Source organism: Phyllostomus discolor, chromosome 4, assembly GCF_004126475.2.
Source record: "Phyllostomus discolor isolate MPI-MPIP mPhyDis1 chromosome 4, mPhyDis1.pri.v3, whole genome shotgun sequence".
NCBI classification, from domain to species: Eukaryota; Metazoa; Chordata; class Mammalia; order Chiroptera; family Phyllostomidae; genus Phyllostomus; species Phyllostomus discolor.
This window is the reverse complement of record NC_040906.2, coordinates 4,146,450-4,159,828: the sequence shown is the minus strand read 5'-3', so window position 1 is coordinate 4,159,828 and position 13,379 is coordinate 4,146,450. Positions and strand designations below refer to the sequence as shown.

Sequence of the window (13,379 nt, the reverse complement as noted above, 5' to 3'; positions counted from 1 at the left end):
GGACACCGAAGACAAGCGGTTATTACCGTTGTTCACCGTGAGCCCCGATCTGTAGAGTCTGAAGTAGAGGCGATCGGTTGGTCGTTTGTACAAAGAGATTCACCAGAAGAGAGTGGGGGTTCCCAAAGCCCCTCCATTCCCAGCGGTTCCCTGGGAGGCTGGCGGCCCATCCCAGGGTCTGCCTGTCTCTTGGCCGTACGTGGCACAGGGGAAAAGGTTCCGAAATTCTGAAATGAAGAAATATGTTTTCTAAAATCCGGTGTCTCTGCCTGACCAGTGTGGCTCAGTGGGCTGGGCACCATTTGCAAGGTGAAAGGTCGCCGGGTTGATTCCCAGTCGGGGCACGTGCCTGGCTGGCAGGCCAGGTCCCCAGTTGGGGAACTAACGAGAGGCAGTGGATCCAAGTGTCCCTCCCTCTCCTTCTCCCTCCCTTCTCCTTGCTCTAAAAATAAGTAAGTAAATAAATAACTGACAAAACCTTAAAAAGAATAAAATACAGTGTCCCTAACAAATGTTCACTCTGCAGACTCTAAGGAGAGGCCTTAGCCCCTCATCCTGGGACCAGGGCAGAACGTGAGGACACGGTCCCAGGCTTTAAGGAGGGAACCAGGCATGCAAACAGGTTGATTTAAGGGTTCCTCAGGAGTCTGCAAGGAAGGCCATTGGCCATGAGGGGGACCAGACAGGAGAACGGCTCTCTCTTCCTGAGAAGGCATTGACGAGGTAGTTCCCCCCATGAACTTGAAACTGCCCCCTGCCCCAGGATCTCTGCACTTGCTCTGACCCCTGCCGAGGGCTCTGACCCCCAGGTCACCCTGTGGCTGACTCCCAGGCCTCCCCATCGAACGAAAGTCATGCCCCGCCCCGCCCCGCCCCGCAGTCATTCTCCATGACACGCCTGTTTAGTTTTCTTCACGGCCATGAGCACTGTCTGCCATGACATTTGGTTTCCCTTTGCCACTGTAGCAAATTACCACACGTATAGTGGTTTAAAAACAGCACAGCCCTGACCGGTGTGGCTCTGTTGGTTAGGCGTTGTACTGCAAGGCAGAAGGTTGCCTGTTCGATTCCCGGTCAGGGCACATGCCTGGGTGGTGGGTTCGGTCCACAGCCCAGTGAGAGGCAATGGATTGATGTTTCTCTCGTGCATCAGTGTTTCTCTCCCTCTCTTTCTTCCTCCCTTCTCCTCGCTCTAAAAATAAATAAATAAAATCTTTTAAAAACTTTCTAAAATAAAAACAACACAAAAGCATCGTCTTACAATTCTGGGGGTCGAAAGTCCCCCGTGGGTCGCCCTGGTTAGATCAGGTGCCAGCAGGACTGGGATCCTCTCCGGAGGCTCAGGGCAAGTCTGTTTTCTTGCCTTTTCCAGCGGTGAGGGGCCGCCTGCATTCCTTGGGTCCCGAGGGATGCCCGTCTCCGTCTTCAGAGCCGGTGACGGTGCTCAGAGCTCCTTACCAGGCCGTCTCTCTGGCCCTGACTCTCCGCTTCCCTCTTTCCCTTGCGAGGGGCCCTCGGGGTTAGAGCGGGCCCACCGACATAATTCAGGGTGCTCTCCCTATCTCCAGGTCGGTGCGTCAGCACCTTCAGTTCCCTCTTCACCTCGGTGCCCCCACTCCTTGTGACCGGCCGTGTAGGAAAGTCCCAGGGACCAGGTTACAACGGTCTTTGAGGTGGGTCATTGCTCCGCCCACCACGGCAACGCCTGTTATGTATCGACTCAATCTTCTGTCATCCGTCTCCGCCGTAAGCGTGGAAGGCCCCAGGGAGCTAAGGCCTTGTCAGTGTTGCTCACCACTGTATCTGCGGCCCCTACAAGAGCACCTGGCACACAGTAGGTGCTCAGTAAACATTGGCTAAATGGCAGAAGGGAGGGATAAATCTGTAATGTGAGCGAGGGGGGAAAGGCCTCCCTTTCTTTGCCTCTGAATGGAGGGCAGTGGACAGGAGCCCTCCAAACGCCTTGTTGCTCCAAGATGCTACGACTCCTTCTGGAACAGTGACATCGGCCAAGGCTTAGGAGGGGGGCTGTCCAGAGTGGCTGTGTTGTCTTCGGCTCAGCTCTGCGGGGTCGGGCACAGTGACTGCAGCAGGGACAGGGCCGGGGTGAAGTGAGGGCAGCGGGAGAGTTTGGGGGCGAGCTGCACCGTTCATAGGGGGCTGCCCCAGGCTTCCTCGCCCCCGAGGCTGTTCCCCCCTGCCGGGGGACTCGGAGTTTGCCTGCCAGCTGTCACTGCTGTCTCTGCCAGACGACCTCGGGAGAGGTTTCAAGAAAAGAAAAGAAGCAAGCTGCTGGAAGGCATCACGGGGCTATGTAATTAAGGATAAAAATATCCCCGTAGGCTCCTGCGGAGGGGGCACGGAGGAGGCTCCTGTTCGGGCCCTGCGGGAACTGCGTGGGCCTCGGAAAGCCGATCAGCTCGGGGCTGGGGTATCGGGGAGCCCGTGCGGCAGTCAGCACGGTCTGTGTCCGCCGCGCCCCACGGTCTGTGGGTCCGGTCTGGGAGGGGAGGCGCTGCTATCGCCTTGGTCTGGGGGAGAGAAAAGGAGAAATGGAAACAGCAAAGGAGAAGACGAGCTTCCCTCCCTGCATGTGTCAGAGGGAAACGGCTCTTTTATTTATTAATTTTTTTCGTGTTGTCATGTTCTTCGGCTCATCCCTCCCCCTTCGTTCATCCAGTCCCCCTCCCCCCTCCCCTCTGACAGCTGTCAGTCTGCGCCGCGGGTCCCTGCCTGTTTCTGCTGTGTGCGTCGGCTTGGGAAGATGGCTCTCGAAGGAAGCAAATGCTGAATGTTGGAGGGGGAGGGGGATGTAGAGACTCCCAGCAGCACCCCCACCCCCCCACCCGCCACCTCCTCTTCGGTCCGGGTTGAGCCAGGCCGCGGAGCCTCGGGGCCAGGACTGGCTCCGGCCCCCGGGTGCCCAAGGAGGCTCTCCTCTGTGCCCTCCCCGCCCCCACCCCTCTGCACCCCTCAGCCCTGCCCCCTGCCCTGCACCTACAAGGGTGTATTCCTGCCGGCCTGGGTGAACAAATTTCGACCCCGTGATGAAAATGGTTACACAGGAAGGAGCAGAAAGATCAAACAGCAAGTCCGGAGAGAAATGGGGAACCGGGCCCACTTCCGGCCTGAGCGCCGCCGCGGGCCCACTCTGCGCGCAGCCCGGCGCGGCCGCCGAATTACCCTCCCGGCTAACGCGTCTCTCTTCCTTTCTTTTTAAAAAAAAATATATATATATATATTAGGAAGGATGACTGCAGATCAATCTTTGTCGTTTCTGCTTTTTCTCTCAGGAAGGCAGTCAGCAAGGGTGAGGAAGTTCAAATCGAAAATACAAAACAGAACTAACCCCCCCCCCACCCCCGCCCACTGCCGAAACACGCCTTGCTTCTCAGGACCTTGTCAGCACAAATTTAACTTCAGAGCCGGTGAGGTTTTCACCATCTTAAAAATAGTCTGGGAGGCTTTCTGTTGAGCACCGGGGCGCTCTGGGAGGCGTCTGCACAGGCCAGCGGCCCTCGGATGTCTGGGGCAGCGAGGACCTGCCGAAATTCCCCAAGTGCATTGCCGGCCGGTCGGCGAGCACGAACTTGACCCCATTCTGGGGGCGCTGTGACTCCCTTTCAAAGTCGGTGGGTGGAGGTGGCCCACGGATTCGAACCTCCAGCAACAAAAGAAATGGTCCCGGGGCGTGAGGCGCGGCGTGGTGACTGTCGTGAATGATATACTGTGTTGTGTATCTGAACGTCGTGGAGAGAGTCGGTCTTGCGCGTTCTCATCCCGAGAGGCGATATTGTGCCACGGCGTGGCCGTGGGTGTCACCTAGACGTCCGGTGGCGATTCTCCCGCTGTACATGAATATCAGATCGTTAGGTCGTGCGCCTGAAGCTGATGCAATAGTACGTGGCAATGGTATCTCAACGTTTTTTAATGTGAAACACAGCTATTGGGAACGTTGCCTAGAAACAGGTAGGAGTAACGATATTAACAACAGCATCATTGCTCGGAGCCCTAGGCCGCGCAGAGCTCCTTGCACCGTCAGTCCCCGGGCGGCGTCAGGCCGAGGGCCCCGGCAGAACTCAGCAATGCGCGAGAGCCGGGCGGTGCGGCAGCCCCGGCCCCCTCGGCCACCGGGCACTTGGGGTACAGCGAGCGTGACGCGAGGTGTGGGAAGGGTCAGAAACACACCAGGCTGCAAAGACTTGGTACAGAGGAGGAGGAGAAAGATACAGCTTCATTTTTAATTGCAGATTAAAATCCTAATATTTCAGATATATCGGATTACATAAAATATATTCACCAAGTTCATTGCACCTGACTTTTTAAAACTTTTAAAAATGTGGCTCCGAGAACATTTTCACTCACATGTGACACCCCCGTCATTTTCCCGCTGCAGGGCGCTGCTCTGGGGTCTGGGGACGCAGAGTGTGGTCCGCGGCCCCGGGGGCGGGGGTGGGGGCGGGGGCGGGGCCTGTCATACGTGCTGAGAGTCGGGGCCCAGACGCACGGATTCAGAGTCGGCACTCACACGAGCCCTTCCGGCGACCTGTGTGCTCATGGAAGTGGGGCGAGAGGCAGCGAGGCTCACACACGCGGAGGGAGGGAGCACCCACGGGGGCGACCGCTCCAGAGGGCAAACTGCCAACATGCATGCCCATCTGTGGCGCCTGGGCCCCCGAGCTGAGCGCCCCCCAGGAATGCGTCCGGCAGGTCACAAGGGCTGAGATCATCCGTTCCGGAGCCTTCACTGCGGCCTCCTGCAAGCAGGGACCAGCCAGCACCAATGAGGAGCCTAAACGTGATTAATAGGAAACTGTTACGTGGACTGGGATCTGGCCGATGGAAGCTGCAGCAACTGTGGAGAAAATTAGGGCAAAGCTGCGTGCCATAAACTGGAAACATCTCCAAGTTTTAGAGGAAAAGTTGTCGTGGGGAGAACATGACTGCCTAACCACGCTGCCGCGCGCCTAAAACTGAGACCGAGGGATGTTGGATGTCGCCTGTAATTGAACAGGAAAACGTAACAAATAAATGCACACCCGCCAAAATAAGCACTGCGTTAAAACACGGGCGAGGCGGTGGGATGACGCTGCAGCCTGAGAGTCTGCAGGGGTTTTGTTTGTTAGGGGAAAGTGTGGACACAAGGTTGCCCGTGCGTCAGAGTGACAGGGAAGGTGTCCGAGAAGCCCATAACCGTGGGGGACAGTGGGGGTTACCCGAGGGGGCACCCTTCTGCTTTCCAATGCACACCCTTTCCGGACCGTTTGAGTTTTTTTGAACCATGGCTGAGCTATAACTTATACAATAACTTTTTCTGCTTCACATTTCAGACCTTGTCTTTCTTTAAGAATTATTATAACAGGAAATGGGATTCAGACATCGTAGGGATAAGGTTGCTGGAGTTTGAGGTCCCGGCGCGGAGCTCCAGCAGACAAAGTTGGGAATGAGCCTTTGACCCCGTTTGAAAAGGGCTTGGGTGAGGGGCTGGGAGTTTGGACTCCGCCCTGCGGACGGCAGGGAGCCTTGCTTGCCATGGGGATTGTTTTTAATGGAGGTGAAATTCATACAGCATCAAAGTAACCATTTTAAAATGAACGACCCGCGGCATTTAGTACGTTCCCTTCCTGAACATTTTCGTCTCTCCAGAATAAGCGGCCATACCCACGTAATAATAATTTAAAATTAGTTTCATAAAAATTACCTTTTATTCCCCATTCCCCTCTGGGAAAAGCGTATGTGTTAAATTTAAATCCCCCAAGGTAAAAACTGGGTGTTGGGGGTGATTTCTCTTTTGTCTGTTTTAAAAAAAAATCTGTTGTTATTTAAAGCTCTGGTTTGCAGTGGGGGGAGGGGATGGCACAACCACAGGAGTAGGGTAGCGGCACCTCCCCCCTCCCCCCAGGCAGGCCGGCCGGGGGTGCTCCCTGTGGGGCAGAGTGACATGATGGGCGCCCAGGCCAGGCCCCTTCTGGGAGGTCGGCAGCTGTGCTCGCAACAGTTTCGCCTGTTTACTTTCTTTCTCGTTTTCCTCTTTTATTTTTGGCTTTTCAGCCAAAGTGAGAGATGAATGTGCTTTTTAAAAGCGTCCGCACAGCACAGAAGCGCAGGGAGTAGAGAGTGAAAGCCTGCCCCCGCCCTCACCAGCCCGCGCCCCCTCCTGCCTGCGCTTACAGAGAGACCTGGACCTGTGGGAATACGCGTATTTCAAGTGAGCCGGACACAGGGCCCTGCAACTTCCTCTCTCTCCACAGCCACCCGTCTTTCGGGTCTTTCCGAGTCGGGTCGCTCTGCTCTGTGCTTTCCTGGAGGGGCGGGAAGAAGACCATTTCATTTCATTTTTCAATTGAGATGTAGCGGACACAGAATGTATGGGTGTTGAGTGTACAGGGCGGTGATGTGCTATAGGGACTATGGGGAACCGATCAGCACAGGAGGTCTGGTTAACACCCAGGGCCACGTCATCACCCGTGTTTTTCTCTCGTGACGAGAACTTTCAGGACTCTTTTAGGGACTTTCAAATATACAACAGAGCATTATAAATTATAGACTTTTTTTAAAGATTTTATTTATTTATTTTTAGAGAGGGAAGGGAGGGAGAAAGAGAGAGAGAGAAACATCAATGTGCGGTTGCTAGGGGTCGTAGCCTGCAACCCAGGCATGTACCCTGACTGGGAATCGAACCTGCGACACTTTGGTTCACAGCCCACGCTCCATCCACTGAGCTACTCCAGCCAGGGTAACTTTAGACTTTTAACAGTCATGTTTTAACTTTGTGCTTAACTGTCACACAAGCAGTTCACCGTCCTGCTCCAGGTGGACACTTAGACAATTTTCCCTTTTCCCCCTCCCTTGTTACTGCAACAAGCAAGGTTCGTGTGCGCCCCTGCTATCTTCCAGGCCACCCGTCACTGGGCTGCAGGGAGGCAGGTGTTTACCGCAGGCGCCGTCCCACCACCCCGCCCAAGCCCCTGCAATGATCGTCACCCCCCGGTGTCCCTCGGCACCCACCGCGTCCCCACATCGGCTCCTAACCGACACGATCGGTGTGATTTCCACCCAACGGTGGGGCGAAATGCAGGAGCCCAGTACTTGACGCCACACCCCCCTCCGTAGAAACGAGGATGAACTTGTCATGCGTGCATTGGCCACTGGTGTTTCTTTACCTGCGAATTGCCTCCTTACCTTCCTTGTCCGTTGGCTTCCCCTTTTAAAAAATCTGATTTTTCCAAAAAAGCTCTTCATATGTTTGGCACGTTAATTTTTTGGTTACTTATGCTATAAATATTTTCTCGCAGTCTGTCACTTTCAAGGAGATTTGTTTATGGTTCATCTGTCATGTGGCAGTTTACAACTTTTCTAGAGTCAAGTGTTTTTATTTATGGGTTCTGGGTTTTGTGAGTCACGCATCTCAATTATTATTTATCCAGGGAAAATTAGCCATGCCGTAGATATTCCACATTCAACAGTCCATCCTTTTCCCATTGATTCACAATGCCATCAGGCCGCATGCTACATTCCCACGCAGCCCCAGTCCGATTGTGGACGCGCTCTGCTCCACGAACCGGAGACCCTTCCCGGCCCCGGGTCCGTCCTGCCGCCCTCCTGGGGCGTCGCCGCGTCTGCTCCCACCCCGAAGACCTGACCCTAGTTATTGTTCCCTTCACTCCTCGCTGGTTTCCATGCATTCTCTCTTCCGGGGGAATTTTATAGTCCGTTTGTAAAGCAGTGCCCTAAACATGACAGTTGGAATCTTTTTGAAGATTTTATGTATTTATGTTTAGAGAGAGGGGAAAGGAGGGATACAGGAAGGGAGAGAAACACCCGTCGGCTGCCCCTCACACACACTCAGACCGGGAATCGACCCCACAACCCAGGCATGTGCCCTGACTGGGAATCAAAACGGCGACCTTTCGCTTTGCGGGATGACGGCCAACCCACTGAGCCACACCGGTCAGGGCTACAGTGGAATTGTTATGTAATTACATGGAGTTTGTGGGTTAATTAGAAGATCATGCATATATATTTTTAAAGATTTTATTTATTTATTTTTTAGAGAGGGAAGGGAGAGAGAAAGAGAAAGAGAGAGAGAAACATCAATGTGCGGTTGCTGAGGGCCATGGCCTGCAACCCAGGCATGTGCCCTGACTGGGAATCGAACCTGCAACACTTTGGTTCGCAGCCGGAGCTCAATCCACTGAGCTACGCCAGTCAGGGTGGTCACGCATATTTTTATAGGATTGAGCTCTGTAGTATTGGAGAACATGGCATTGCTCTCAATTGATTGGGGCATTCTTTTGTAGGTCTTAAATTTTCTTCATATCGTTGTTTTTTAATTTTTATTTATTGATTTTTAAAGTGAGAAGAAGGGGGTGGAGAGAGAGAGACATCGATTGTCATTCATTTATGCATTCGTTGGCTGTTCTCGTGGTGCCCTGACCAGGGATCGAACCTGCAACCTTGGTGTACCAGGAAGGCGCTCGAACCAGCTGAGCAGCCCAGCCAGGGCCCCATAAAATCCTTGCATCCGCCCGGTTCCTGGGTGTGGAGTACTTTTAGCAACTTCGGCAAACAGAATTCACAACGTTTTCTAATCGGCTTGTGTTGGTATCTGAGAAAGTCATGGTTTGGGGAGGCACTCTTACCTATCTTTCTGAGTTATCTCACCACTTTTCATCTTTTTTTTTTTTTTTTTTTAAATGTATTCTGGCTTCTCTAGGTACAATGACCTTGTGGTCTGCAAATAATGATAGATTTGTTTCTTCTCAATGTGGTGATTTGGGGAGAGAGGGTAAGTGTTGGTTTGTTCCGCGCTGGCTGGCACCGTGGTCCAGTGATGCAGTCCGTGGCGCTGTGATGGGGTCCGTGGCGCTGTGATGGGGTCCGAGGCGCTGGCGCTTGTTTTCTTGTTTCTGATGCAGAAGATGCTTCCGCTCTGCGAGGCGGATGCAACCAAAGCACGGAGTGAAATGAGTGCGCCAGGAGGCGCGCATCAGTAAACGGCGCCCTCCCTGGCGCGGCGGAGTGGTCCTCCCTGCAGCGGCGGAGTGGCCGGGACGCGGATGGCCAGGGACAGGGCCTTCTCTCGAGGCTACCCTGTCACTCCTGGTTGTTGAGCTCCGTTTCGCTTTGGCTCTCTGCCTGTCGCCCAGAGTATCTGAGATGCCCCTAGCTTGTGGCAGCCACACACGGGTGAGTCCACCTCCTGGAGCCGAAGCCGAGTCACAGGTGGGAGAGGGAGAACCCGTCAGCGCCAGAAACCTACATCCAGGCTGGTGGGAGGCGTTCTCATCCCGGCCGTGTCCGGCCACGTGGTTCCTACACAAAAATGCTTTACTGAGATTTTGTATTTTATAACAAAAGATCACAAACGTGTAGCTCCTGTGTTGGATCTGGTGTTCTGTTTGCATGACATTTTTTTTTCAAAATTATGAACCAGTTAAAAGGATTTCTTAAAATTCAGAGATTTTACATAATATTCTGAATTTTCAGCTGCCCTGGAAAAAGTTCAACGTCTGGTAACCTATAGGACCCCATGGTGATGGGACAGAGTTGAGTGGAAACTGCCTTGTTTCAATGAGGCATTTGTCTTCGATGTGCCACAGTCCCCACCTCCCCCTACTGCCTCGCTCCCATCTCGTTCCACTGGTTTACATCAGCTGCCTGGCCTCTGTAGGCAGCTGAGCAGTAATTTCAATCATGTGCCATAAACGATCCGATTCACCAGGCTAGCCAACATACATGGACCTTCTACTATGTAAATAAAATTTTTAAAAAAACAGGTTCACCCGATGTGGCCTGTGCCCCGTGAGCTCCTGCTAGTTCCTAGGATGGCTATTCGTTTCGGCACACCTTACAAACCACGCTCAGTAACCTCATCCAGGATCCTGCCTGGGGTGGGCACAGTGCACCCTAAACGGTAAACTGTGGAAGAACCAGCATACCCATTGTGAAAGCCGCAGCTTCCCGGGCGCCCTCAGCCAGCCCGCCCCCTCCCTCTCCGCTCCTCGCTCCTCGCCCAGTCTTGAGCACCCTGTGGCTGAGCTCCCTCACCCGGACTCCTCCTCCTCCTCCTCCTCCTCCTCCTCCCGGGGGATGAGGCCAGGACCCTTCGAGCAGGTGTAGGCACTCCCCTCTGCTGCCAGGGTTTCGGTCCCATGAGAGCAGCGCCGTTATCACTTCCTCCGAGCAGCAGGAGCCTGCAAACGGTGACTCTCGGTTCCTCTGCAGGGCACGTGCTTCCCAGAAGCCGCCCATCCACTGCTGATAACCTGCCCTGCACCGCTCTCCCCTGGAGGTCGAGGGGGAGCCCTGCTGGGCAGCTGGGCCACTCGCATCTGTCACACCAGCTTGCCAGCCAGAACACTTGGCTGTGCTCCCTTTTCAGCTTCTCGTGGTCTCAGGCAATTGCCACCTGCCCGTGCAGGCAGGCGGGAAGCTTCCCGTTTCGATCTAGGATTTTGTTATCGCTCAGTGAAAAAGCGTTTTCCCGAACCAAACAGCAACCCCCTCCTCATTCCCCGCAATGAATCACTAACCAGCTTGCGTCAACGGAATTTTTTCCTGACCGGTGTTGCTTCTGCAGACGGGGGCCCTGCGGAGAGAAGGGCGTGGGGACAGGAGCAGGCCTTTAGGACTCGGAGGGACGATTTTGCCTGGGGGAGGGGGTGTTTTGACAACCAGTTCCCTAGGGAAGAGAGCAAGGCCCGATGGGCTGTGGTTGCCACTTTCTGTGGTGTAAATACTCTCGCCATGGCCCCACCGTGGTGGCCACATTTAAGAACCAGCACTGGGTGTTCCGGAAAAGTTGGGTTTGGGGCCAGGACAGGTTGGCAGAAGCTGGCATGAGCCAGTGGCAGCAGCAGCAGCTCCCACTGGCCTGGGTGTTAGAAGCTCACAGGTGCTGCTGCCCCCCCGGGGGGAGGCCTGGTGGGGGGGGTCTGCATGCTGCAGGGACTGCCGGTGTCTTTATTAGAGACCCCGGCAGCTCGTTAGCAGTCAGGCAGATTAATAATCGCTTCTGTTTGACTCAGAGGCTTTTAAATCCCCCAACCCTTCCTTGTCCGTTATTTCAATTCCGTTTTCCCCACTCCTTTTATCGCATTTGGCGAAGATTTTTTCCACACCTGACTCTTCTTCTACCTCATTTTCCACTCCTCTGAGCATCAATGTTCTTAATCTGCAAAATAAGGGTCGATAATACATTAGCATACTCAACACGCAGCAGGTGCTCCGTGATGGCAGGGACCCTTTCTGACTGAGAGCCATGCCCTGGACTTGAATGAGCTCATTTAAACTCTGGGCAGAGCTGGCCTTAGAATCAGCGTTCATGGACAAGGAAATTGGCTTAGCCTGAGAAAGTCAAATACCACACTCCAGGTTGCACAGCCCTTTGGTGGTGGCGCTAAGATTTGAATTTGTAGCTGACACGGGCTTTTAAAAAGTTAGTTGCAAGCACCAAAAAAATCTTGAGATGTTATCTGAGAATCTGGCTTTTTTACCTTCTCTTGAACATTCTGAAATTCTGACAATTCTAGGCCTCTGTTACCCCATGGGGATAAAACTGGAGCTAAGTGGAAGCTGACCCCTTTAAAGGGACATTTCTCCAGTGTGCTGCAGTCCCCACGTCTCCCTAGTGTCTCACACCCTGCCTGCTCCACTCACGCCAAGTTTCAGGTTTTCTGCTCATATTTATGAATGGTGCTGCTTGCTAACTAAACGTTACTTCCCCTTGCCCAGTCTTTCCTCCACCCTTGACCAGGGAAGAAACTGAGTCACCAAAGATTTTGGTAATTCAGGTCAAATTGGACAGGTCAGAACAAAGTGAAGAACCCATCTTCTGCAACTGGGCCACGTGAGCAAAACCACGGTGCCTTCTCACTACAAAGCGAGGTCTTTACACACGGGTTTAACCCCTCTGACCCACAGGGCACTTGCATTGCCCTCCCGGTACAAGCCACCGATTGAGCGATGTCTTTTTATTTGAGTATGTTCTTTTAAAATGCTTATTATGATTTTTGTATACCTGCATTTTTAATTCACTGAAGTGATTTCATGGCTTTCACTCTGCTTTCTCCTTCCTGCATCAAAGGATCTTTTAAAGATCCTTCCACGTGGCTGCGCACACTTCCAGTCTTTGTTTCCGGCTGCCGAGTAACACCCCTGTACACCTTGAGCACACCGCACCTGTCCGCTGTCTCACCTGTCCGCTGCCCAGCCATGGGCACCCCGTCTCCCTCCAGACCTCTGCCACCTCAAATCTGTGATGGCCATCCATGTAGCTGGCCCAGTGGGGCACACGCCCAGGGGTGAAATTGCTGGGTCACAAGGATACATTGTGTCTAATTGCTCAGCAGAATGAGTACGCTGGTCTGCACTCCTGGGATTCTTTATAAAACACAGCCATTAAGGGAGGAATGGGAGGAGAGAAGGCTTTTAAATATATAGTATCCATTACTAAATAAGGTCCTTCAGAGGGAGCTGAAAATAGGCACTTGCCTGGCACCGAGGTGCCAGAACACGGGCAGAGAAGGTGGAAGGCGGCCTCCTTTGGAGTCCGGGGACCCAGAGCTGACGGTGAACGACCCGGAGCCCTGCAGCTGCCATGTCCAGGGCGAGACGTCCGGGCCTTCTGAGCCTCAGTTTCCTCGTTTGTGAAATGGGAGGGCCCGCTGAAACTCGGGTCGGGTTGTTTGGATATGTGGAGAATATTCGTCTTTTCATCCATTCATTCTCAGCGTGTAGGTAAATACAGGATGCTTGTCGTCACCTACATGCAGGTTTTGTGTGTATCCAGTCTCATTTGGGGCGTCTGTTCTCCCCTCTCACGGGCTCAGGGACTCCCTGGGCCCGAGGCTACCAGGGAGGGTTATGAACTGGTTTGTGCAGAAGTTGAGGCAGGGTGTGTGCTGAGCCCTGGGCAGGGGGCAGAGGGCAGGGGAGGCATGGAGAAGGGTCGCGTGGTGGTGGTCCTCCTGCGTAGCCACGGTTGGGGAGGGATAGGGAGAGGAAGCTAAGGACTCCAAGCCTGATCCCATCTGATCAATTTCTCCGTAAAGTGGGGGTTCCAGAGTCTTTGCTCTTGGCGAAGGGCCTGGTTTCAGGGCCTGCAGGCAAATCCTTAGGACAGCTGTTGCGGGGAGCTCAGGAGGCACAAGGAAAAGGATTGATGTGGGAATTGCACATCACAGGTCAAGTCCTCCCAGAAGCAGACCCTGGGCTTGGGAACCAGTAATTCACTACAGAGAGGTTTCCAGGAGAACCAGTCAGACAGGGAGAGGTCGAGCAAACGTGCCCTTTTGGGTGAAATCTCAGAGCCAGCCTGATCCTCCAGGGAGCCCTGTAATGTGACTGCACCTTAGGGTGCATCCCGCATCAAGGCG

General features: G+C 53.8%; 1 protein-coding gene and 1 long non-coding RNA gene across 3 annotated transcripts in view; one reads left to right on the top strand and one right to left on the bottom strand.

Moving 5' to 3' along the window:
- INPP5D (inositol polyphosphate-5-phosphatase D) overlaps positions 1 to 13,379 on the top strand; it is a 107,456-nt gene that overhangs the window by 22,089 nt on the left and 71,988 nt on the right. The gene's annotated exons all lie outside the window — the stretch shown is intronic.
- LOC118499965 lies at positions 6,477 to 6,808 on the bottom strand. Its single transcript, XR_004902484.1, has 2 exons — positions 6,749 to 6,808; positions 6,477 to 6,547 (listed from the first exon to the last, which is right to left on the bottom strand). It is a non-coding gene; the product is annotated as an uncharacterized LOC118499965 (long non-coding RNA).